Source organism: Salmo salar, chromosome 05, assembly GCF_965601325.2.
Source record: "Salmo salar chromosome 05, fSalSal1, whole genome shotgun sequence".
Taxonomy (NCBI): Eukaryota; Metazoa; Chordata; class Actinopteri; order Salmoniformes; family Salmonidae; genus Salmo; species Salmo salar.
Window position 1 is genome coordinate 7383438 of NC_138295.1, and position 24929 is coordinate 7408366.

The following is a 24929-nucleotide window of genomic DNA, read 5'->3' on the forward strand; positions in this document are numbered from 1 at the left end:
ACAGAACATTAACATGGTTTATAACAGAACATTAACATGGTTTATAATGGACCGTTAACATGGTTTATAACAGACCGTTAACATGGTTTATAACAGACTGTTAACATGGTTTATAACGGACTGTTAACATGGTTTATAACGGACCGTTAACATGGTTTATAACGGACCATTAACATGGTTTATAATGGACTATTAACATGGTTTATAATGGACTGTTAACATGGTTTATAACGGACCGTTAACGAAGTGTTACCAAATGGATAGCGGTGTGGGTATTTATTTTTGTGTATGTTATTTTGATTAAGCATTTTGAAATTCTGCCACAGAAAATGTCCAAAAGGTGTATGTGTGATTTATAGCAAGGTTCCTCACCTTTCCCTTCCTCCTTGCTGAGTTTTTTACATGATGTACAGATTGAAATGAAAGGATGTGGCCTTCTCATTGGCTCAGGTTTCTAGATTGACATTGGTGTTCCTTCTCATTGGCTCAGGTTTCTAGATTGACATTGGTGTTCCTTCTCATTGGCTCAGGTTTCTAGATTGACATTGGTGTTCCTTCTCATTGGCTCTGGTCTCTATATTGACATTGGTGTTCCTTCTCATTGGCTCTGGTCTCTATATTGACCTCGGTGTTCGTTTGACTGGGAAAGTCTCAAATGCCACCCTATTCCCAACATTGTGCATTACTTTTGACCAGGGCACTATGGACAAAAGTACTGTACTACATAGGGATATGGTGCAATTTGGGACACATTCACTTCAGCAGCATGACTCATTGAATTGAAGTTTTCATTCCTCTCCTCCAAAAGTTAGGGATTCGTTTTCACTCCTTTCCTCCAACAGTTAGGGATTAGTTTTCACTCCTCTCCTCCAACAGTTAGGGTTTAGTTTTCACTCCTCTCCTCCAACAGTTAGGGTTTAGTTTTCACTACTGTCCTCCAACAGTTAGGGTTTAGTTTTCACTCCTCTCCTCCAACAGGGTTTAGTTTTCACTACTCTCCTCCAACAGTTAGGGTTTAGTTTTCACTAATGTCCTCCAACATTTAGGGTTAGGGTTAGGGTTTAGTTTTCACTACTCTCCTCCAACAGGGTTTAGTTTTCACTCCTCCAACAGTTAGGGTTAGGGTTTAGTTTTCACTACTCTCCTCCAACAGTTAGGGTTTAGTTTTCACTCCTCTCCTCCAACAGTTAGGGTTAGGGTTTACTTTTCACTACTCTCCTCCAACAGTTAGGGTTAGGGTTTAGTTTTCACTCCTCTTCTCCAACAGTTAGGGTTTAGTTTTCACTACTGTCCTCCAACAGTTAGGGTTTAGTTTTCACTCCTCTCCTCCAACAGGGTTTAGTTTTCACTACTCTCCTCCAACAGTTAGGGTTTAGTTTTCACTACTGTCCTCCAACATTTAGGGTTAGGGTTAGGGTTTAGTTTTCACTACTCTCCTCCAACAGGGTTTAGTTTTCACTCCTCTCCTCCAACAGTTAGGGTTAGGGTTTAGTTTTCACTACTCTCCTCCAACAGTTAGGGTTTAGTTTTCACTCCTCTCCTCCAACAGTTAGGGTTAGGGTTTAGTTTTCACTACTCTCCTCCAACAGGATTTAGTTTTCACTACTCTCCTCCAACAGTTAGGGTTTCGTTTTCACTCCTCTCCTCCAACAGTTAGGGTTAGGGTTTAGTTTTCACTACTCTCCTCCAACAGGGTTTCGTTTTCACTCCTCTCCTCCAACAGTTAGGGTTTAGTTTTCACTCCTCTCCTCCAACAGTTAGGGATTAGTTTTCACTACTCTCCTCCAACAGTTAGGGTTTAGTTTTCACTCCTCTCCTCCAACAGTTAGGGTTTAGTTTTCACTACTCTCCTCCAACAGTTAGGGTTTAGTTTTCACTACTCTCCTCCAACAGTTAGGGTTTAGTTTTCACTCCTCTCCTCCAACAGTTAGGGTTAGGGTTTAGTTATCACTATTCTCCTCCAACAGTTAGGGTTTAGTTTTCACTACTCTCCTCCAACAGTTAGGGTTTATTTTTCACTCCTCTCCTCCAACAGTTAGGGTTTATTTTTCACTCCTCTCCTCCAACAGTTAGGGTTAGGGTTTAGTTTTCACTACTCTCCTCCAACAGTTAGGGTTTAGTTTTCACACCTCTCCTCCAACAGTTAGGGTTAGGGTTTAGTTATCACTCCTTTCCTCCAACAGTTAGGGTTTAGTTTTCACTCCTCTCCTCCAACAGTTAGGGTTTAGTTTTCACTACTCTCCTCCAACAGTTAGGGTTTAGTTTTCACTCCTCTCCTCCAACAGTTAGGGTTTAGTTTTCACTCCTCTCCTCCAACAGTTAGGGTTTAGTTTTCACTACCCTCCTCCAACAGTTTGGGATTAGTTTTCACTCCTCTCCTCCAACAGTTAGGGTTAGGGTTTAGTTTTCACTACTCTCCTCCAACAGGGTTTAGTTTTCACTACTCTCCTCCAACAGTTAGGGTTTAGTTTTCACTACTGTCCTCCAACAGTTAGGGTTTAGTTTTCACTCCTCTCCTCCAACAGTTAGGGTTTAGTTTTCACTACTCTCCTCCAACAGGGTTTAGTTTTCACTACTCTCCTCCAACAGTTAGGGTTTAGTTTTCACTACTGTCCTCCAACAGTTAGGGTTTAGTTTTCACTACTGTCCTCCAACAGTTAGGGTTTAGTTTTCACTCCTCTCCTCCAACAGTTAGGGTTTAGTTTTCACTCCTCTCCTCCAACAGTTAGGGTTAGGGTTTAGTTTTCACTCCTCTCCTCCAACAGTTAGGGTTAGGGTTTAGTTTTCACTCCTCTCCTCCAACAGGGTTTAGTTTTCACTCCTCTCCTCCAACAGTTAGGGTTTAGTTTTCACTACTCTCCTCCAACAGTTAAGGTTTAGTTTTCACTCCTCTCCTCCAACAGTTAGGGTTTAGTTATCACTCCTCTCCTCCAACAGTTAGGGTTTAGTTTTCACTACTCTCCTCCAACAGGTAGGGTTAGGGTTTAGTTTTCACTACTCTCCTCCGACAGTTAGGGTTTAGTTTTCACTCCTCTCCTCCAACAGTTAGGGTAAGGGTTTAATTTTCACTACTCTCCTCCAACAGGTAGGGTTTAGTTATCACTCCTCTCCTCCAACAGTTAGGGATTAGTTTTCACTCCTCTCCTCCAACAGTTAGGGTTTAGTTTTCACTACTCTCCTCCAACAGTTAGGGTTAGGGTTTAGTTTTCACTACTCTCCTCCAAGGGTTAGGATTAGAAATAGGGTTAGCGTTATATGTGTTGCTTTGCTCTGAATGTTACTTCTTTGCAATTTGCGGCCACCTGAACCAATCAATTCCTATTCAGGTTCTAATTATGATTTATTTAGCCTTTGAACTTACACTAAATACATGTATTTTTCTGGCAGAAACATAAATCATCCGAGTTAACTTCTATCTCCTTGCCGGATATTGAATACGGAGAGTTCAGTCTCTCTCTATTTTTAATGGGTCCGTAATGAAGATACATGCAAAATCCTTTGGTTAATAAGACAAGTGTCAGATTTTTGTTCTCGTTGGAAGATGTAGTGGGGAAGCTTTGACCGAGCTGCCACTGTGACAGTCCTGCACTAAGGGATGGGTGGGAGTTGATGCTAGCTGGAAGAGGGGGATGATGACGGGGGGATGGAGGGATAAAGGGAGGACGGAGGGTGTCAGGGCAGAATTACTCCTCATTACAGCGGTGGGAGAGCCAGTAAATCAAATGCCACTGCAGCCGCAACGTTCCCCCATCATCAGTCAAAATCCCACCCTTAACACATACAGTAGTTCTGCTACATGACTTCTCTGCTAGACCTCTAATGAAAAGGTACTATGTCTATCCCCGCAGAGCTTATGAACAGGGCCAGTCTGCCTAGTGCTGTAGGTGTGCGGACAACTGATACAGAGGAGCAGAGGAGACCACCTCTAATGGACAACCCATAGCTGGATTGGTACGACTTGATTGGTGATTTCTTGTACCGACGGCGTCATATTGGTTTATCATGTGTGGTGGTGTGAGGGGCAACAATACCCAGACATTGTCCAGACACAGGTGTTGTTGCTTTGGTTAAGCGGATCCCTGCATGTCGCCGGCCACGTCCTCCATGTTCACAACACAAATGGCGTGCTGCAACACCTTGACATTGTCGTGGTTTCGCAGTGAAAAACTATGTCTCAGTTCATTAGGCCCTGTTGGCGGAGACTGGCTCCGTCCCATTACACGTGCTCACCTCGTTGTGCCGTGCTACTGCAGGCCCCATTGCCGTTTATTTCACAACCGGCCAGATGAAACGGCTGATATTAACAATCTGCTACCCTACCTTCTTGATGTATTCCTCTCTCTGGGTACGTCCCAAATGGCATCCTATTCCCTATATAGTGCACTACTTTTGACCAGAGGCCTATGGGCCCTATGGACTCTGGTCAAAAGTAGTGCACTATATAGGGAATAGGGTGCCATTTGGGTCGTACACTCTGTCTCATATCAACCCAGCATACAATGGCAACCTGGCAGCAGCCAGCATCCCACCAGCCCCCACAATCATTTGTTATTGTGTGTCACGTTTCAGGAGGCAATTAATGAGTTGGAGCAGAAGCTTTGTGGTACAGGTAATTTGAGCCATCAGTTTCATTTGTTATTTACAATTGCCAATTAAGAGCTAGATCTGCAGTTGTCTGGTCTCCCAGACAGTCACCAATTACTCTACAGCCCACCTCTGTGACCTTCTGGCTGGGAGGGGAAGGAGGGCTAGGGGACGAGACACGCCTGCGTCCTTCAGGATGTGAGTCGTCCAAGCCACCTGCTGTTGTCTACTTCTCTTCTTACCAGCGGACCTGGGTTCAAATACTATTTGAAACAACTTCGAACACTTTAGCCTGAATTTGATTGAGTGTCTGGCCAAATGAAAACAATGAACTAGTATGAACATTTTTGAATCCAGTCCATTTGTCATTCCAGGCAGGCTAAAGCAGACAGTTGAAGTATAAATACTATTTGAACCCAGGTCTGCCTGCCAGACAAGACAAGATGCGAGTGAGCAGTCAGTCCTCTGGCCCCGCCACCACCTCCGGACTAATACCAACCGATTAAATACCTCCTCTCTTATTTCCTTCACTTTGCCCTTACTGAGAGTCATTTCCTCTCACAATAAAACAAGGAAGGAAGTGAGAGTGTTGACCTTAAAGGATTAAGAATCTGGAATGGTTATGTACTTCGCCCGGGTACCTCAACACACACACAAATTAACAGTGGGACTCGAGATTTCAATTCTTTCTCAGGATTCTGAGAACACAATAAGTTGGGTCTTATTTCCTTACCCCCCCCCCCCCCCCCAAAAAAAAAAAGCGATACAACTGTAAAAACTAAAAGCATGCAACAAAAACCAAGGCAGTCCTTTTGTGATCTAAATTAAAATCCTGTGATTAGATTGGCTTCTTGTTCAGGGTCCGCTCCCTTGGCTGGATGCATGGAGGCTTTCAGACATCAGAAAACATGAAGACACACAAACCTTCTGTGACGTTGCTGTTAAATACACTGTTGTAATTCAATGAAAATTACCTTGTGGGATTGGTGGACAGGTTCATTGATTGTTATTAAACCATTGTCTCAGACAAAATACACCCAGAGCTCTGCTCAAGAACGAATGTGTAGAAAGGTTTATACTCCAGGGTTCTTATTGTACATAGTACATATGAATCACAGGAGATTCATTGGAGGCCTATATTCTACCATGTAGTGAATATTAAATGTCTTCAAATGGAAGCAGCATGTCCAGGTTCTATAGGATGCTGGCAAGAGATTCCACCAAGGGTGTCGTGTATAACTGGTGATTGAAACACCCTCTCATCTTCCTCCATAGTTGTGTCTTCCTCCATTTCCAGGTTCCTCATAACATGTATTGCAGTTGTAGTATGCTGAAATTAAGAAGGATGACAGCTTTTTGAGCCTGTCATAGATGTATAGAAAAATAATTATCGGTGATTAATGAAAGATATACATGGCTATGTTTTGGCGGTGAATGCAGACAGGCAGGCTGGCAGGCACATATGTACGTACATAGGCAGGGAGACAGGCAGAAAGACAGGCAGGCAGACAGCAGACAGGCAGGCACATAGGTACGGTACATAGGCAGGCAGGCAGGCAGGCAGACAGACAGACAGACAGACAGACAGACAGACAGACAGACAGACAGACAGACAGACAGACAGACAGACAGACAGACAGACAGACAGACAGACAGACAGACAGACAGACAGACAGACAGACAGACAGACAGACAGACAGACAGACAGACAGACAGACAGAAGGTCAAAGCCCTGATGTATGGATACTTGTCTTCACTGCTGAATAGATCCTGTTTGGTTTCCAAGGCCTCTTTATCTTTCCATACATGACCACACAGTACAGTCTGTATAGCCTTTCTGTCAGTGGCTTGCTGCCGATTGCTATTGATTTGCCAGGTTATTGCCGCTAGCTAATTCATTATGAGATAGTAAAAGACGGGCAACAGGGTTAGAGCTTTAGAAGAGCCTTAAGAGGGAAGATTTAGAGAGAGAAAAAGTTTCAAGGTTTTGAAGATGCCAGTAAAATACTGGCTACAACTTTGAGCACATGTTTGATATACAGTGAGGGAAAAAAATATTTGATCCCCTGCTGATTCTGTACGTTTGCCCACTAACAAAGAAATGATCAGTCTATCATTTTAAAGGTAGGTTTATTTGAACAGTGAGAGACAGAATAACAACAAAAAATCCAGAAAAACGCATCTCAAAAATGTTATAAATTGATTTGCATTTTAATGAGGGAAATAAGTATTTGACCCCTCTGCAAAACATGACTTAGTACTTGGTGGCAAAACCCTTGTTGGCAATCACAGAGGTCAGATGTTTTTTGTAGTTGGCCACCAGGTTTGCACACATCTCAGGAGGGATTTTGTCCCACTCCTCTTTGCAGATCTTCTCCAAGTCATTAAGGTTTCGAGGCTGACGTTTGGCAACTCGAACCTTCAGCTCCCTCCACAGATTTTCTATGGGATTAAGGTCTGGAGACTGGCTAGGCCACTCCAGGACCTTAATGTGATTCTTCTTGAGCCACTCCTTTGTTGCCTTGGCCGTGTGTTTTGGGTCATTGTCATGCTGGAATACCCATCCACGACCCATTTTCAATGCCCTGGCTGAGGGAAGGAGGTTCTCACCCAAGATTTGACGGTACATGGCCCATCCATCGTCCCTTAGATGCGGTGAAGTTGTCCTGTCCCCTTAGCAGAAAAACACCCCCAAAGCATAATGTTTCCACCTCCTTGTTTGACGGTGGGGATGGTGTTCTTGGGGTCTTAGGCAGCATTCCTCCTCCTCCAAACACGGCGAGTTGAGTTGATGCCAAACAGCTCCATTTTGGTCTCATCTGACCACAACACTTTCACCCAGTTGTCCTCTGAATCATTCAGATGTTTATTGGCAAACTTCAGACGGGCATGTATATGTGCTTTCTTGAGCAGGGGGACCTTGCGGGTGCTGCAGGATTTCAGTCCTTCACGGCGTAGTGTGTTACTAATTGTTTTCTTGGTGACTATGGTCCCAGCTGCCTTGAGATCATTGACAAGATCCTCCCGTGTAGTTCTGGGCTGATTCCTCACCGTTCTCATGATCATTGCAACTCCACGAGGTGAGATCTTGCATGGAACCCCAGGCCGAGGGAGATTGACAGTTCTTTTGTGTTTCTTCCATTTGCGAATAATCGCACCAACTGTTGTCACCTTCTCACCAAGCTGCTTGGCGATGGTCTTTTAGCCCATTCCAGCCTTGTGTAGGTCTACAATCTTGTCCCTGACATCCTTGGCGAGCTCTTTGGTCTTGGCCATGGTGGAGAGTTTGGAATCTGATTGATTGATTGCTTCTGTGGACAGGTGTCTTTTATACAGGTAACAAACTGAGATTAGGAGCACTCCCTTTAAGAGTGTGCTTCTAATCTAAGCTCGTTACCTGTATAAAAGACACCTGGGAACCAGAAATCTTTCTGATTGAGAGGGGGTAAAATACTTATTTCCCTCATTAAAATGCAAATCAATTTATAAAATTTTTGACATGCGTTTTTCTGGATTTCTTTGTTGTTATTCTGTCTCTCACTGTTCAAATAAACCTACCATTAAAATTATAGACTGATCATTTCTTTGTCAGTGGGCAAACGTACAAAATCAGCAGGGGATCAAATACTTTTTTCCCCTCACTGTATTGCATTACCACAAAATAGGTAGTTAATACTTTCACACACAGGGCTTGCTCTCCTAAAAGTCGGGACTGGATATAATTGTTCGCTCTTGTTCATACATGATCATTATTATTATTATTATTATTATTATAATTATCATTATCATTATCATTATCATTATTATTATTATTATTAGTAGTAGTAGAAGTATTGTTATCATTATTATTATTATTATTAGTAGTAGTAGTAGTAGTAGTAGTAGTAGTAGTAGTAGTAGTAGTATTGTTATCATTATCATTATTATTATTATTATTATTATTATTAGTAGTAGTAGTAGTAGTAGTAGTAGTAGTAGTAGTATTGTTATCATTATCATTATTATTATTATTAGTAGTAGTAGTAGTAGTAGTAGTAGTAGTATTATTGTTATCATTATCATTATTATAATAATAATACATTATTATTATTATAAATATTATTATAATAATTATCATTATTATTATCATTATTTGTAGTATTATTATAATAATAATTATAATTATAATTATAAATATTATTACCATTATCATTATTATAGTCACTTCCGGCTATTTCTTGAGAATTTCAAAACATCCTTAATTAAGGCAAAGTTTCATTGTCTCCAGCTCCACAATGAATCTGTGGTAGACTTTTTACAGAACAGAAAAGGAGGATAATAATTTCAATACATTCCCACGCTTACTGAGAAGATACATATTCATTGCAGTCATCAGCCACTACTGTAGCTTTGCTAATGCTTGCTTACCGCAGACATTTTCAGTTGAACAAATCCCTACATTAAGGGAAATCAAACACAATTTCCCACATTTGCAATTGCAATCATGACTTTCAAAACTACTGATCATATTCTAATGCCACCCATCTATGTTGTTTCTATGGGAGGATAATAGAAACCTGAAACAGTGATTCTATGGTTGTGTAATAGAGACCTGAAACAGTGATTCTATGGGAGGGTAATAGAAACCTGAAACAGTGATTCTATGGGAGGATAATAGAAACCTGAAACAGTGATTCTATGGGAGGGTAATAGAAACCTGAAACAGTGATTCTATGGGAGGATAATAGAAACCTGAAACAGTGATTCTATGGGAGGATAATAGAAACCTGAAACAGTGATTCTATGGGAGGATAATAGAAACCTGAAACAGTGATTCTATGGGAGGATAATAGAAACCTGAAACAGTGATTCTATGGGTGTGTAATAGAGATATTAAACAGTGATTCTATGGGTGTGTAATAGAGATATTAAACAGTGATTCTATGGGAGGATAATAGAAACCTGAAACAGTGATTCTATGGGTGTGTAATAGAGACCTGAAACAGTGATTCTATGGGAGGATAATAGAAACCTGAAACAGTGATTCTATGGGAGGATAATAGAAACCTGAAACAGTGATTCTATGGGAGGATAATAGAAACCTGAAACAGTGATTCTATGGGAGGATAATAGAAACCTGAAACAGTGATTCTATGGGAGGATAATAGAAACCTGAAACAGTGATTCTATGGGTGTGTAATAGAGATATTAAACAGTGATTCTATGGGAGGTTAGTAGAGATATTAAACAGTTTGACAGATGAATATTATAGTCATGACGGTTGGCTTTTTCTTACATTTTTGACAGCAATGGGAGAGTCGATATGTGACCCTAACTAGGCGTACGTCGCAAGTCACAACTTCACAGGAAATCTGTTTGAACGTAAAACAATTGTTTTAATCAAAATGAGTTTTTGGGCAGAAATGCCTTCTCGAACTTGTGAACTTTCATGTGCCTTAATATCATAAAACTTGTACGCCATCTATAAATACGAATAGAATTGTTAAATTACGAGGCTAGTTGGTTTAGGTCCCGTGTGGCTCAGTTGGTAGAGCATGGTGTTTGCAACACCAGGGTTGTGGGTTCAATTCCCACAGGGGACCAGTGCGGGAAAAGAATGTATGAAATGTATGCACTCCCTACTGTAAGTCGTCTGCTAAAATGTAAAATGTTTAGCCACAGAAAAAGAGAGCATCCTTCCCGCTAGCCATGATTGGCTGAGATAATGAGTGGGCTGGACATGCCGAGAGATGAGTTTGGATTGGTCTACCATATTGCAAATCTCTTAAATAATTATAAATAGATCCACCATTGAGCACAACACTTGTTACAGAATATTTTACATAGAAACTTACAACTATTGGAGCTGGTCAGTATGTTTAGGTAATCGTGTCGAACGCGGCTTTTAAAAACAATAAGTATTGCGTAGTAAAACTGCATAAACCTAATGTCAAGTTAAAGTGTACCGTTAGCTAGCTGGCTGGCTCACTAGCTAACGAGCCAGCCATTCAATTGTTGCCAGCAGCACAGTCACAGTCACCAACGCTCTGGATAACATGAAAACAGCCTAACCAACTCTGCTAGGGTGAATGAAATGGTCAGAGTGGAGTGTTCTCTCATTATGTGTCTGGAAGTAGCTAGCCAATGTTAGCCAGTTAGCTTGTTGCCAGCAGCACAGTCACAGTCACCAACGCTCTGGATAACATGAAAACAGCCTAACCAACTCTGCTAGGGTGAATGAAATGGTCAGAGTGGAGTGTTCTCTCATTATGTGTCTGGAAGTAGCTAGCCAATGTTAGCCAGTTAGCTTGGGTGCTTGATTGTAGTTGTGAGGTCAGAGCTTTCAGAACAACCCGGCCTACTTATCGGCCAGAGTGTCCAGTGTGCGCTCTGAACGCGAAACCACAGATAGAGTGGGTAATGTTCAGTGAGGTGTTTTCTCTCTCTTAGATGTCTGGAAGTAGCTGGCAAGTTAGTACAGAATGCACGTATCATCCCTTAAAGAGATTGGTGGGGCTAAGGCTGAAGAGGGTGTGAACAATGCTGAATGGGTGTAGACAAACAGGGCTCTCCAGTAGTAATACCAAAACATTGAAAGACGGTTTTCTCAAAAGTAACTTTACAACTTACAAAGCAGAATTACTTTCCCATTGTTTCCTCAAATGCAGTGTATGATATACCATTTTGTAGCTCTGGCTCTACTTTTATCCAATGTAAAAAACAGAAATTCAAATGTTGCTACATAAGTCCGAATCCAGGTGGTGAATCACATATAGGCCAATATTTTTTAGTTTTGCACCTACAATATGAGAACAATGTTGATGAAAATCAACTTGACTAGAGGTACACAACACACTCTTTGCTTCTCGTCATGTGCCAAGCGGATGTTACAGAGAACCACATACAGGATTTTTAACAGGGTCGTTAGTAATTTAGTTTTCAAAGTGTAAGGAACGACGCTTGTCGACGAGAAGCAGGTACAGGGAGAACATTAAATGAATAAGGGACATGGAACAGGACAGGAACAGCGTCTGGACAGAGGAAACATAATGACATCAATGCTAACACAGGGAACAAACGGAGGAGCACACAGATGTGGAGGGAGTAATCAACAAGGTAATGGAGTCCAGGTGAGTCCAATATAGCGCAGCTGCTCGCAATGATGGTGACAAGTGTGCATGAGGAAGGACAGCCTACCTCATAAAGCTGGTTGAGAGAATGCCAAGAGTGTGTGAAGCTGTCATCAAGGCATAGGGTGGCTATTTGAAGAATCTGAAATATAATATTTGTTTAACACTTTTTTTGGTTACTACATGATTCCATATGTGTTATTTCATCGCTGTGATGTCTTCCCTATTATTCTATAATGTAGAAAATAGTAAAAATATAGAAAAACCCTTGAATGAGTATGTTTGTCCAAACTTTTGACTGGTACTGCATTTGTTGGGTGTGATGCGTTTTTCATTAGGGCAAATCAGGTATCTGATATTGAGTCAGAAATGTAAAACCTTAGAGGACTTGAGCATCAAATACATTGCAAGTGTGTCCTTTTTGGCAGTTAGCCTACACTTTACAATAGGACTCAATTCTGACTGACCACAACATCTATCGGTAGTCTAAACAAATTGGGGGATTTTTCACGGCTAGCCAAGCTATTAGACTCTCCTTTTGTGTATTAATGGAGGTGCGAATGTTTCTGTCCTAGAGTCTCTCTCCTCTTGCACTAGAGTCCTGCATCGGAGAATTTTGATTATTACAGTAGCGCAAATACACTTGATATATGGATTGACGATAAAAAAAAATATATATATATTGTTACCTTGCAGCCCATTACATAAACGAATAGTGGATGTTATCCAGCACGGATAGTGGGACAGCGCAGCTCAAAACTGAAGATAACATTAAGTCCAGCTATTGTGAAAGAATACTTGTGGATCTTGTTGATTTCCTCTATCACTTCAAGAGGCCTACTGTCCACCTGGTAATTGTGTGGTTCCAGAGGATAAAGCGGCATCTACAGATTGATGTGTGGTTTCAGAGAGAAGCCAGCTGCGAGCCTTCGACCAGGCACGGTAGATGACATAATTTTTCTGCACAGCAATTTGAAGAAATCCACTGAAGAATGGACTGTTGTTATTGTATTAGTATGTAGTATATTAGTATGTTTATTTGTTTGTCTAATATTATAAGGCTCTTTAAAGCGATTTGAGTTATCAATGTGCCGCATTGCATTGTGAAAATAAAAATATAAGGTTATTTTTAGCCAAATGTTGAATAGACATGCAGACAAATGAATTAATGAAGGAAAAGAGGAATAATAGCCTGCTGTCTGTAGTCATAAAAACATTTAGGCTAAATAAATGTGTGTTATTTTGTTGGGTAATGGATCGGCTCTCGGAACTCATTAAGAGGCGGCTTCTATCTTCATTATAATCATTCATTCAGAAGGTTAAAGCCATAGTTATTAGGCCTGCAGTAAATACAATTAGATTACCAGTTTTATTTTTCATTAAGTTATAATAATCCATGCCTTCTGGGAATGTTATGAAGTCTAGAAGTTATGGGCGGAGTTAGAAAGTTGGCTGTCAGAAGTATTACAATGTCCTTCTAATACGTCTGTCTGCATATTTCAAGACATGGCATTTACGGGTGCAGTGAGATACCCGATGGGTTGGACGATACTTTTCTCGTCAATCATCTTTAAGGATACTTTTTAAAAAAATCTGGAAATCCACCAATGTCAGTCTTTATATGCTTTATTATTTAAATGTTGTAAGTGCGCGGGCGACGGAGAGAAACAAAATGGTGCAGGTTGAGGCCATGTGACGGAGAGTGATGCGGGCGCTGGAGATAGGGGTGTGAGCAGGTGGGTCTGGGCAGGGGGTGATGTAGTTGTCGTTTGTATGTGTATGTTTTCTATTGTCTAAAAATATAAAGGATTACAAAAAAAGGAAAAGGAAAAAAGAGGAAAAATTACAAGTTTGTAATAATCATGTGATTATTCATTATGAACAGGATTTATTTCATTTACATTCTGCATTGTAACCACAATGTCACAATTGTTTTATTTTACCTTTATTTAACTAGGCAAATTCTTATTTACAATGACAGCCTAGGAACAGTGGGTTCACTGCCTTGTTCAGGGGCAGAACGACAGATTTTTACCTTGTCAGCTCGGGGATTCGATCTAGCTACCTTTCGGTTACTAGTCCAATGCTCTAACCACTAGGCTACCTAAATAATTGAACACACACACACACACACACACAAAACATGAGCAGATTAACTTGGTCATATAATTTGTTTATTAAAGACTATCGGAAAGAATGTTGGTACTTATTTATTTTGATCCAAAGCCACAAATGAGTGAGTCACTCAACTTTATGCCAACAAATATAGCTTTATGCTGCAAAATAGCCTACTAAATAGGCCAAGCTTAAACAAAAATATTAAATTGCCTAAATAAACTAGTACAGTTCCTAAATAAATGAAGTAGCTCAGATCTTGAAAATATGGGCAACCTTTTTTCCCCTCCCTATCCTTACTGTACTCTCTTTCAGTTAGTTTCTTCTTCACATCAACAAAAAATAACTCATACTGTATGTCTCGTGTCTGAGCCAATGAACTGCAACTCCACTTTTGTACCTGTACTGTCGTTTTGCCTTACGGAGGGCATAGCTGGACTGTCTGCACTGTACAATGTTCCCAGTCACCTTGCCTTTTTTTTTTAAATGTGGTGGTTCGCGCTTTTAGTTCTAGAAAATGCAAAAGCTTTTTTGGTTTAGATAACAACGTCCTCTATGCACTTCCTGATGAACTCAGTGACCAAGTCAGTTTATACACCAATGATATTCTCAGAGGCAAAACGGAACATAACACATACCACATGATCAAAACAATCTTGAAGCATAGATTCCGATTGGTTAGACTTACATTGAACAGTCCTTCCTATTTAAGCTTCTGCCTATAGGAGGGGATGAGCAGAATGGAGGCATGATCTGATTTACAGAAGGGTGAGGGCTGGGAGAGGGCCTTGTAGTCCAAGCTACGGTAAGAGCTAGCCATATTTCACTGTCAATCAGGACACAACTGAAACTGTAGCTAAGAAAACAGTGCAGTGCGGTGTGTAAATACATACTTGCAAGCATCTGAAAAACTCACCAGTTTCAAACATCCAGAATAGATTACAGTACACTCCTTCTCCTGTCTTCTTGACAATTTAATCCAAATATGTGTTGATCTACAGTGCCAAACTAATAACTCTGCCTTTTGACCATCTTGATTGTATTTAATTGCACAATTTAAATCAGTCAACAACTCTGCCGTGCACAGCCATTGCAGTGGCATGGCACTAGGTGTGGGGAGATTGCATGGGGATATCTTTGTTAAGTCTATATGACTGCATTATACAACCTTCAAAAAAGTCAATTTCTTAAGACCGTTTTCCTTCGCTTTGCTTTCAATGGGAATTAAGTCATATTTCACAATGTAAGACTTGAGCTATTCACCTTCTGAAAACTACAGACAATTACATTTTTTGACTATCCATGTTAAATTCTTAAAAATAATTTAATAGTTCGTTCAAAACTGATTTTAGCTATGAGATGGCAACAGTTGGAATACCGAAGTTTTAAACCAGCGACCCTTGCAGTTATGCCAGCACACCACCAGTGCCATTAAGCCCCAGACCTTTTGGCAGATACCAAATGAAAGGATACAATAGCACTGCTAATGGCAGACTTTGGTTGCTTAGAAAAAAGGGAAACACAACGACTACTCCACCCATGCTCTATCAAGCATGATGGTCTTGTAAGTATACATACAAAACTTGTTTTCATATAATAAAACAAAGCTCGAAAAGGTAGTGGAATGGGATTAGTGTGATGTGTGAAGAACCCAACACTTTAACTTGTATGCAGTAAAAGTGTGGCTTCAGACCAATGCCTACTGCTCACTGAAAACATAGTTGTTTGTTTTTAACAAACAGACAGACAGACAGACAGACAGACAGACAGACAGACAGACAGACAGACAGACAGACAGACAGACAGACAGACAGACAGACAGACAGACAGACAGACAGACAGACAGACAGACAGACAGACAGACAGACAGACAGACAGACAGACAGACAGACAGACAGACATAGAACTGCTACAAAATCTGCTACTTTGTAGTGATATATACAGTATAAACCCTCTCATGGTCTTCATGTGTTCTACTGGTCATTAATCCATAGCTCTACGTTTTCCATCCTAAGGCTTAGTGGCCTCTTCTCCCTCCTTCCTGCTAGGAGATTGAGAACGCAATAGGGGGCAGAGGATCTTTCAGAATACCAATTGGCCACTCTGGAGGGGGTGGAACGAGGCATCTTGATTATAGATTTTGCCTGAAATGTGTTTATTTATTTATTTTTTTTCTCCTTCAGAAGTGATGTGGAGGCTTGGAGGGTTGGAGGGTTGGAAGGTTGGAAGAAAAGTGGCCTTTGCTATTGTAGGAAAGCAGAGTTGTCATCATATTGCATTTTGCTGATCCTAAATACTGTAGATGGGGAAGCTAAGTAGTGATGTTATGCAGGAGTTTCAGTAGTTCCAATGATTCTCAAACACAGTGAGTAGAGGCTTGGGGAGAGGGGACTGAAACGCTTTTACATTATCATTGGCCTCCCAACTGAAAAGTGAGTGACTGTTTTCTCTTTACCCTTTAACAGAGTAGCACAACACCCTTCAACAGAGTAGTTCAACACCCTTCAACTCAGAGTAGACAATACCCTTCAACAGAGTAGACAACACCCTTCAACAGAGTAGTTCAACACCCTTCAACTCAGAGTAGACAATACCCTTCAACAGAGTAGCACAACACCCTTCAACAGAGTAGACAACACCCTTCAACAGAGTAGCACAACACCCTTCAACAGAGTAGTTCAACACCCTTCAACAGAGTAGACAACACCCTTCAACAGAGTAGACAACACCCTTCAACTCAGAGTAGACAACACCCTTCAACTCAGAGTAGACAACACCCTTCAACTCAGAGTAGACAACACCCTTCAACAGAGTAGACAACACCCTTCAACAGAGTAGACAACACCCTTCAACAGAGTAGACAACACCTTTTAATTAACTAGGCATGTCAGTTAAGAACAAATTCTTATTTACAATGACATCCTACCTGTAGCAGTAGGTTATCTGTCTTGTTCAGCGACAGAACGACAGATTTTTACCTTTTCAGTTTAGGGATTCAATCCAGCAACCTTTAAATTACTGGCCCAACACTCTAACCACTAGGCTACCTGCCGCCATAGACAACACCCATCAAACGAGTAGACAACACCTTTCAATTGAAGCAGCAGGAAATTAAAGTGGCCACATCACAAAAAAAACCGGATAAAAAATGAAATCACAGATCATTATAAAGGAGCAGGAGAAACCTATAAATTGGCGACAATAATTTCAAGCACCAAGTTGAGGAGATGTAATGGTAGGCCTATTCCTATACTTGAATTGTTTAAAATTACAGTTCTAACATGGACAAATGTCCACAATTCAAGTTCAAGTAGGTTACTTCAAGCCCTTTGAATTGCTGAGCTCCAAATTCAAGTTCAAGTAGGCTACTTCAAGCCCTTTGAAATGTTTAAAATTACAGTTCTAACATGGACAAATGTCCACAATGTTATTACCAGATCATAGTGTCAATAAGCCCACTAGGCTTTGTCATTTGTTGTCATTATATCCAAACTAATTCATAGGAATAGCGTTGGGTGTTGAGCACAGTAGACATGGTGTCCAATCCGTAGGCACAAAAACACATACGAAAACCATGAACTCATAACCTTGATGCTTTCTCTGTTTAAATCTAACGAGACCCTGCTGTAAATCAAGCAGACAACAACAGACGATCATCATCAATTCTCTCGGGTTACGTAGATACAGGCACAATTATTTTTTTCCACCGGAGTAACGAATGAGACACCGAACTATTCTTGACATTCCTCATGAATATCTTTTTTTTCCCCCCAAGCACTTTGGGCTGTTCGTCACTTGACTGTCATTGGGGAAATTCCTTCCTGGATCAGATAATGATGTGTGAAAATATCACGGCTTAACTAATCAGCTGGACACCAAATGCGCATCCAACAAGTATTATGCATAATTATTGAAGAACCACATTAAAAGGGATTTTAGGTTGGGTTTCTGTACAGCACTTTGTGACATCTGCTGATGTAAAAAGGGCTTTATAAATACATTTGATTAATTGATTGATGAATTGATTGATTGATTAATGACAATATCGATTTAGGTTTTGAGCAGGGGAACAACTTTCACTGGGGATGGGGGGGGGGACATGTCCCCCACAGTTTTATCATTGTAATCTGATACAAAACAAAGCAAAGGTGCTTTAGGACCAAGTGGACACCCCCGAGTGGTCGGGTAGACTGTTTGGTTTTAACAATGTAAGTTGACTGTTTTGGTTAGAAGCATTTGATTTGCGATGCATATATTATGTTCAATTTGTGTATCCATGACAACTGTTTTCACCACGTCACATAAGGAGACACGAAATTATGTATTTTTACTACATTTATGAGATTTCCACTCAAAAAAAACTGACCGACAGCTAGATCCAGGATTCTTACAGGGTTCAAGTTCATTGTCTAATTTAATTGATTAATGCTTCATATATGATATAAAGATAAATTACGCTGCCATAAATGCAAGGACAGAAAAGTAATATTTTATGTCACACGATTGCGGACAAATCCCCCAAGACACCAAGCATGATAAAGGGTTTAAACATTAGTTTTAAATCAACTTGTGAATGTTATTGAACGTAGCTATGATCGACCCCCTTATATCTTCATGTAATGACCTGAAAAAAAAAATGGCAGATTATTATCCATGATTTATCAACTGCTGCAACAAGTTGTCCAGTATAGGAAATCCTCACGACGATCCTAGTTGATTGAAACACCCATATATTACACTACTTTTCACCAGAGCCTTATGGGCCAGAAATAGGGAAAAGGGTGCTGTTTGTGACTCACGCTGTGTATTGTATCTATCAGGAAAACCATATTTTCCGTGATGCAATCATGTAGGCTGATAATACAATGATAGCCACGGTGGAGGTAGAAAGGGCAGAAGGAGGCTCGGGTTCTGAGCTGAAGGATTAATGTTGATCAGTGTAGCTTCCCTCTGTCACTCACTGGGCAGTTATCTCTCCACACCCTTTCATTCACTCACTGCAGCAGACCGCTCTCTGCCTAGCCTGCATCACCATCCACTCACCATACAAAACAACAACACCATACTGCCCTCTCTTGGTCAGATCAACTGTCATAAGGAGTCATGAGAATGATGATTTGAGAACCCTAGTCCTCTGCTGAAAAATGACTGCTTTGAACCATTTCCGTGTTTCGTACTTCCATCCTTCCTATTGATTTATACATCTTCATCTTCGGAGTGAGGGAGGTGGACGAGGAGGAGGAGGAGGACCAGGAGGAGGAGGAGGAGGAGGAGGAGGAGGAGGAGGAGGAGGACGAGGACGAGGAGGTGGACGAGAAGGGAGATGGACAAGGAGGAGGAGGAAATGAAAAAAGTCATTTTTCTCCCCCTTGTCTCGTGAAGTTTGACTTAACTTTGGTTGCCACACAGGAGGAGATATCTGACTCATGAAACTGTGTCTCAAATAGCACCATATCCCCTATATAGTCCCCTATTGTGCCTGATCAACAGTAGTTTACTACATAGTGAATAGGGAGCCATTTGGGACACAGCCAAGGCACTAAATAAATCACTGACACTCTGTGCTCGTTACACACAGACGTTATGCAAGTCCTGGGGATTCACTGTGTGTGTGTGTGTGTGTGTGTGTGTGTGTGTGTGTGTGTGTGTGTGTGTGTGTGTGTGTGTGTGTGTGTGTGTGTGTGTGTGTGTGTGTGTGTGTGTGTGTGTGTGTGTGTGTGTGTGTGTGTGTGTGTGTGTGTGTGTGTGTGTGTGTTTCTGGTAATGATGTTCCCTACTGCTGTCCAGGGAGAGGACTAATTACTGGCTATGATCACGGAGAAACGACAAGAGTCCCTCCATCCCTTCATCCCTTAATCCTAGACACAGCTTCAGTTAGTTTGACACACACACACACAGAAAGATAGAATGATTAAACGAGCATCTGGCCCACTTGTGCCCTTTGGAGAGCGATTATCCATTGACCAGAGAGAGAAATATGGAGACATGTTGGTGCTTTCTGACGATGTGTCTAGTCCTGACAGGATTCAGTGGGGAAAAAAGAGGGAGAGAACGATAGATATGGTGAAGAAAGACTGTGAGAGGATAGGAGAGGCTGGACAACAGTGTCTGAGGATGAGATGTTTGTGTGAGTTTGTTAATGTTTGTGTCCCTGAACCACTCTGTTCTTGGAGATATTGGTGTGTTAATGTTCGTGTCCCTGTTCCATTCTGTTCTTGGAGATATTGTTGTGTTAATGATGTTTGTGATAACTGTTATTAATTCTACTACCACAGCAACACTTCTACTAACACAGCAACACTACTACTAACACAGCAACACTTCTACTGAAACAGCAACACTTCTACTAACACAGCAACACTACTACTAACACAGCAACACATCTACTAACACAGCAACACTTCTACTAACACAGCAACACTACTACCAACACATCAACACTTCTACTAAAACAGCAACACTTCTACTAACACAGCAACACTACTACTAACACAGCAACATGTCTACTAAAACAGCAACACGTCTACTAACACAGCAACACTTCTACTAACACAGCAACACTTCTACTAACACAGCAACACTTCTACTAACACAGCAACACGTCTACTAACACAGCAACATGTCTACTAACACAGCAACACGTCTACTAACACAGCAACACTTCTACTAACACAGCAACATGTCTACTAACACAGCAACACGTCTACTAACACAGCAACACTTCTACTAACACAGCAACACTTCTACTAACACAGCAACACTTCTACTAACACAGCAACACGTCTACTAACACAGCAACACTACTACTAACACAGCAACACTTCTACTAACACAGCAACACTACTACTAACACAGCAACACTACTACAAACACAGCAACACTACTACTAACACAGCAACACGTCTACTAACACAGCAACACTACTACTAACACAGCAACACGTCTACTAACACAGCAACACTTCTACTAACACAGCAACACTACTACTAACACAGCAACACATCTACTAACACAGCAATACTACTACTAACACAGCAACACTACTACTAACACAGCAACACATCTACTAACACAGCAACACTACTACTAACACAGCAACACTACTACTAACACAGCACCATGTCTACTAACACAGCAACACTACTACTAACACAGCAACACGTCTACTAACACAGCAACACTACTACTAACATAGCAACACGTCTACTAACACAGCAACACTTCTACTAACACAGCAACCCATCTACTATCACAGCAACCCGTCTACTAACACAGCAACACTACTACTAACACAGCAACACTTCTACTAACACAGCAACACTACTACTAACACAGCAACACATCTACTAACACAGCAACACTTCTACTAACACAGCAACACTTCTACTAACACAGCAACACTTCTACTAACACAGCAACATTTCTACTAACACAGCAACACGTCGACTAACACAGCAGTGTTAATAATTACATAGTGAAGCAACACTTCTACTAACACAGCAGGGTTAATAATCACATAGAGATGCGTGGTTAAATGGATGATTATGATAGCAACATATTTTTTAATCGGCGCATTTATCTATTTCATTCGCAGCATGCAATGACATTTTTTACAATTTCAATCATTAAAGTTAAACTGAAAAATATAACCAAAGCAATATTCAGAATAACAATACATCTAAGAAGGCTTTGCAAATTCTGATTTTACAATGTCAATTCACAAAAAAAGAGAAAGCCACACAGGGAAAGGAAAGGCAGCTAATGCAGTCATGTCCCGGTCTCAGTGTCTCAGTGTCTCTGTGTCTCTGTGTCTCTGTGACGCTGTGACGCTGTGACTCAGTGTTTCTGTGTCTCTGTGTCGCTGTGACGCTGTGACTCTGTGACTCAGTGTTTCTGTGTCTCTGTGTCGCTGTGACGCTGTGACGCTGTGACTCAGTGTCTCTGTGTCTCTGTGACGCTGTGACTCAGTGTCTCTGTGTCTCTGTGTCGCTGTGACGCTGTGACTCAGTGTCTCTGTGTCTCTGTGTCTCTGTGTCTCTGTGTCTCTGTGACGCTGTGACGCTCTGACTCTGTGACTCCGTGTCTCTGTGACCCGGTGTCTCGGTGACTCGGTGTCTCGGTGACTCGGTGTCTCGGTGACTCGGTGACTCGGTGACTCGGTGTCTCGGTGACTCGGTGTATCGGTGTCTCGGTGTCTCGGTGACTCGGTGTCTCGGTGTCTCGGTGACTCGGTGTCTCGGTGACTCGGTGTCTCGGTGACTCGGTGACTCGGTGTCTCAGTGACTCAGTGTCTCGGTGACTCGGTGTCTCGGTGTCTCGGTGACTCGGTGACTCGGTGACTCGGCGACTCGGCGACTCGGCGTCTCGGCGACTCGGCGTCTCGGTGTCTCAGTGTCTCAGTGACACAGTGTCTCAGTGACACAATGTCTCAGTGACACAGTGTCTCAGTGACTCAGTGTCTCGGTGTCTCGGTGACTCGGTGACTCGGCGACTCAGCGACTCAGTGACTAAGTGTCTCGGTGTCTCGGTGTCTCAGTGTCTCAGTGTCTCAGTGTCTCAGTGACACAGTGTCTCAGTGTCTCAGTGACTCAGTGTCTCAGTGACACAGTGTCTCAGTGACTCGGTGTCTCAGTGTCTCAGTGTCTCAGTGACTCAGTGACTCACTGACTCATTGTCTTAGTGTCTCAGTATCCCAGGCTGGTAGTTCAGTCATGTCCTGGTCTCAGGGTTGATAGTTCATAGTTCTTAACTGTTTCTAAATGTTGTACGTCTCCCTAGTAGCTAGTTCTTCTGGGGGGAGGCTCTTAATTCCAGTAACAATGAATGATTTGGATGTGTCTACTAGTAACTAGCTTTATTATGAACTGTTTTTTGTGTCTTTATTATTCTGTATCATGATCGATGTTTCTGCTCATCTTCTCTAGAATGGGTCTGTTTTTCTGTAGCATTTATTCATTAAATAAACATGGAACGTTGGTTTTGATGCTTGAAGAAGAAGAAGATAAGAGATGCAATACGAAGACTCAGAGAAGTTAAGAGATGCAATACAAAGACTCAGAGAAGATGAGAGATGCAATACAGACTCAGAGAAGATGAGAGATGCAATACAAAGACTCAGCGAAGATAAGAGATGCAATACAAAGACTCAGAGAAGATGAGAGATGCAATACAAAGACTCAGAGAAGATGAGAAATGCAATACAAAGACTCAGCGAAGATAAGAGATGCAATAGAACGACTCAGAGAAGATGAGAGATGCAATACAAAGACTCAGAGAAGATGAGAGATGCTGTACGAAGCGTCAGAGAAGATGAAAGATGCAATACAAAGACTCTGAGAAGATGAGAGATGCAATACAAAGACTCAGAGAAGATGAGAGATGCAATACAAAGACTCAGAGAAGATAAGAGATGTTGTACGAAGACTCAGAGAAGATAAGAGATGCATTATGAAGACTCAGGGAAGATAAGAGATGCATTATGAAGACTCAGAGAAGATAAGAGATGCATAACATATTGAATTCTGATCAATTAGAAATGTGTGAGAGTCTCAATAGTAACCCTGCACTCCATGGAACTCCCATGGTAATATATCCATGACACTATTGGGAGGATGGAGCAGAGGCCAGGCAGGTAGCCTCACCACTTCGTTGTTGTTGTTTTGTTGTTGTTGTTGTTGTTGTTGTTGTTGTTGTTCATTGTTATTGTTGTTGTCGTTGTTGTTGTTGTTGTTGTTGTTCGTTGTTAGTGTTGTTGTCATTGGTGTTGTTGTTGTGGTCGTCATCATTGTTGTTGTTGTTGTTCGTTGTTATTGTTGTTGTTGTTTTGTTGTTGTTGTTGTTGTTGTTGTTGTTGTTCATTGTTATTGTTGTTATTGTTGTTGTGTTGTTGTTGTTGTTGTTGTTCATTGTTGTTGTTGTTGTTGTCATTGGTGTTGTTGTTGTTGTCATTGGTGTTGTTGTTGTGGTCGTCATCATTGTTGTTGTTGTTCGTTGTTATTGTTGTTGTTGTTTTGTTGTTGTTGTTGTTGTTCGTTGTTATTGTTGTTGTTGTTTTGTTGTTGTTGTTGTTGTTCATTGTTATTGTTGTTGTTGTTGTTGTTGTTGTTGTTGTTCGTTGTTATTGTTGTTGTTGTTGTTGTTGTTGTTGTTGTTCGTTGTTATTGTTATTGTTGTTGTTGTTGTTGTTGTTCGTTGTTAGTGTTGTTGTCATTGGTGTTGTTGTTGTGGTCGTCATCATTGTTGTTGTTGTTCGTTGTTATTGTTGTTGTTCATTGTTGTTGTTGTTGTTGTTGTTGTTCATTGTTATTGTTGTTATTGTTGTTGTGTTGTTATTGTTGTTCGTTGTTAGTGTTGTTGTCATTGGTGTTGTTGTTGTTGTTGTTGTTGTTCATTGTTATTGTTGTTATTGTTGTTGTGTTGTTATTGTTGTTCGTTGTTAGTGTTGTTGTCATTGGTGTTGTTGTGGTCGTCATCATTGTTGTTGTTGTTCGTTGTTATTGTTGTTGTTGTTTTGTTGTTTTGTTGTTCATTGTTATTGTTGTTGTTGTTGTTGTAGTTGTTCATTGTTATTGTTGTTGTTGTTGTTGTTGTTGTTGTTCGTTGTTAGTGTTGTTGTCATTGTTGTTGTTGTGGTCGTCATCATTGTTGTTGTTGTTCGTTGTTATTGTTGTTGTTGTTTTTTGTTGTCATCGTCATTGTTATTGTTGTCGTTGTCGTCGTCGTCATTGTTGTTGTTGTTTTGTATACTGATTGACTACCCAAGGCAAAACATGTACTGTACACAACTACAGTAACGAAGATGTACTAATGATTGATGCAAAAAGAATTAAATGACAGTACAAAGTGAACAGCTTTCACCATGATGTCACTACGACGCCAAGGAATGCTTATTAACGTTATATATAGTGCCAGTCTGAACTAGATAGGACAGAAGATGACATTGAGTTGCCCTAAATAATTAAATCAACTAATACATAATAACCCTGTTATTCCTGAACAGGTAAAAGTACATACACGGTCAAGAGCGTATGATATCACTGCTTAATGTGGTCAGTTGTAGTATGGATGGTTAACTTACACGTATCCCATTGTTACCTGTTTCAATGAGTATCATTTCAACAT